Source organism: Lissotriton vulgaris, chromosome 5 (assembly GCF_964263255.1).
Source record: "Lissotriton vulgaris chromosome 5, aLisVul1.2, whole genome shotgun sequence".
In the NCBI taxonomy this organism is placed as follows: domain Eukaryota; kingdom Metazoa; phylum Chordata; class Amphibia; order Caudata; family Salamandridae; genus Lissotriton; species Lissotriton vulgaris.
The window spans coordinates 1945180341-1945183866 of record NC_141693.1 but is presented as its reverse complement, the minus strand read 5'-3'; positions in this window follow the sequence as shown (position 1 = coordinate 1945183866).

Below are 3526 nucleotides of genomic sequence, written 5' to 3'. Positions count from 1 at the left end.
GTGGAAGGACAAGTGACTGGGTGGATGATTGAGTAGGTGAAAGAATGGCTGGATGGGTGAAAGGGTAAATGGCTGGATGGATGAGTGAATAGATGGATGAGTGGAAGAGTGGATAGATGAGTGTAAGGATGGATGGGTTGGAAGGGTAGATGGATGAATACTGGACGGATGAGTGAAAGGGTGGATGGAGGGATGAATGAGTGAAATGATGGATGGAAGGATACATGGTGGATAGGTTTGCAAATGGTTGAATATGTTTGGATATAGATGGGCACACAGATGGAAGGACAAATTGAATGGTGAAAGACTGAATGATAGATGAAAGAGTTACACCTTGTAGCACCCATTATATTAAGTAACATTTCCTATACATTGACTTTCACATTTATGTGATTCATTGTCTCTATATAGTGTGTGTGTGATGTATCGCACTCGGACACCCTGCCCTACATACTTGGGATGAGTAACACTATAAAAGAAATTAAATACACATGAGAGACTGTCTATGTGAAGATGATGGGCACCATTGGAGGGTGGTGGCAAGGCCGGACTGGCCAGATCGGGGATCGGGTGTTTCCCTTTGGAGGCTCGAGAGGGGGGTGGGGCGGTTTAGTTACTGGGGGCTGGCACTGCAAAGTTCCTTGTATATCCACTAGTTTTCAATCCTCAACAAAAGCGGCCTCACTTATATTCAGGTGTGGTTCACCATTGTCTGGTGACTAATGTACCTGCTGGAGCGAGATTCGAGTTTTGAATCATCTAAGATGATTCAAAACTCGAATCTCGGCCCCAAGCCATCTGTCGCAAAAGCTAAATCTAGATCTAAATTTGGTCTATGACCAACTGGCCGAGGAATGAAATCTAAATCCAGTGGCGTCTACACCCCATAATGTGGTTGCCTCTAGCACGACTCGTAGAATCTTAATCGACGACACCTCGGGAACTCGCAGCATCTACCAAAAAAAATCAATACAGTCTCCTATATCAATTTCTTCTACAAGTTCGACCTCCCAACGGGAGGAGCAGATTAAGATTAGCTCCAGCCAAGCGCCTTCCGGGTCCTGGGGGAACACTCTGATTAGCACTTTGGACCAAGCTATAAAGGCTCTCAATTACCAATCCGATAAGATGGAGGTCCAAATAGATTTAATAAACGTCATTGCAGACCACATTGCCCAAATCAGTTCTAAAACGGACACAATCATCACTCTCTTGACAAGCAAACAATCCTCGGATACTGCCCTGGAAAAACAGGCTCTAACCGACAAAGGCTTTACAAGCCCATTGTCTAGTTGTGACTGTGGGCACATCATCGAGAAACTGGCCACACTCCCTGCAATACTCAAAGATATTCTGGGAGCAGTAAAAAAAGGAAACAACCAGATGATAAATCTAGTTCCATCGGGAGAAAATCACAACACGGGGAAACCAAGTGCTCCAACCTTTCAACCTTCATTATGCAAGAGTCCAGATGGGAACGGGATCCTTGCCCGCCATCCCACTGAAAGTCGCAGAATAAAGCTTCCTCGATCTTGATCGTCCATTCGCTCAAAGGTATGGCCGATCCTGAACCTCCGCCCCGACAACCTTACAAAAAAACAAAGGAAAAGAGCGAGGAAAGCTAGGTCCAAATTAAAAGGTAAACAAGGGATCACCATCGACAACTTCTTTTCAAAAACTTCGATCAATCAGCCAAGAGCAAATGGATCAGCAAACACCTCTTCCAACACTGTCACTATTTTGTCGGAAGGACAATCCCTCATCCAGGTAAAAATTCCAACGAAAAATTCCAAACTGTGGGCACAGTCCTGCGGCACAGGCCAACCATCCACAGAAGGACTGAGCAAGACTCAGAAAGCACTGACTGATCGTACCAACATAAAATCACCCTTGCAACTCGCCCCGGAACCGACATCATTGGTGAAAACCTTAAGTCCGACTCCAAATGCTAAACAGACTCCCGTACAAGGAAATAGACCAATAGCTGGGAGTGACCCGCTCGAAAAAACATGTCCCTCGGAGCATCTAACAATCAACCTAAAAGGAGTCACAACACCATGTAGGACCCAACGAGGAAGTGGCCAAATCCACGCCCACTCAGTACACGATTTAACCCCAATCAAAATAACTAAAATCGGGAATGACAGGCAGTGTACCAAACAAAAAACAATGGCCCAACCGGGAATAATGCAACATAAACCAGGAACCCGTTTTGCACAAAGGAACATCACCCCGATTTTAATAACCAATACAGTGCAATCACATCCGGCTATTGAACCCAAAAACAACCATAAGCCACTATTAACCCTTTCTCCCGTAAGAGGTTCCAGCGACAAGGGTTCAACACAAAACGTGACCAAAAAAACAAAAAAAACATCCAGTGAGTAACCCCAATCACTTTATCACACGCCCTCAAGAATTATTGAAAAATGTGATACCAGATCTAGAACCAATGCTAACATTTACCCCCGAATATGAGTCAAAGGGCTCGCATGACATTCTAAACAGAGGAAATTTATTGAAATTATTTGGACTTGTTCCCGAGCTTAGAGGTATATCCTCTCAAGACCTTGTCTCAGTTGAGTTTGGCCAAAAAACAGATCATACAAACATCGAAGTTTCGGTTACAACCTGGGCTACTAAGGAGATAGCCGCAAGAATCTTTGAAAACAAAGGATCATTCGAACACTGGGGAATTATCATTACACAACATACACTCAAGAGATATCCCTTCCCGCTTGTAAAAAGTTTGCAGAATACAAGCAGTGAGGACAAAACCAACCACAAGCAAACCTCCTGTCTTCATGGTGCCCTCTCGGCTACACTAGCCAAAGAGAACTGTGGTAATGATATATTCCAAACGCATTCTGGTCCAGGCGGGTCCCAAACCCAGGACTGGTCATGGATCCCGTTAACCTTAAATCAAAAGTATACCTAAGAAAATGAACTTTTAAATCAAAGTACACGGCCAAAACTTGCATTCAAGGACGGGGTTAAAATGCCTAAAATAGGCATCTGCAGTTGGAATATTCATGGATTTAGTAGTATGGATCAAGACAGTGAGACTCAATTGTTTTTTAACAAACATGACATTCTACTATTACAAGAGACCTGGAATCTGGTATACCCCGCCATTCCTGGCTTCACCGAATATCACATCCTTGCTGAGAGAACATCCAAATTTTGGCACCCCAGTGGTGGGTTATCCACATACATCTCGCTGAAACACAATTGGGTGCCGGAAAAACAGGACGTGGGACTAAGTTGGCTGCAGGTAACCAAGATCTCTATAAAACCCCGCCACCAATTGTTATTAATAAACATTTACATTCACCCTGATCGAACGAAAAAAAAGAGAAACTGGCCGTGCTTACTGAACTTATAAAAACATTCCAGAAATCAAACTCCCAAAGCTTGCTGATTCTATCAGGCGACTTTAATTTAAACCTAAACGATGACGATTTATATACTTACATCTCTAGACAAAACACCCGGGCAGAGCCCAACTCATCAATCTCAAAACAAC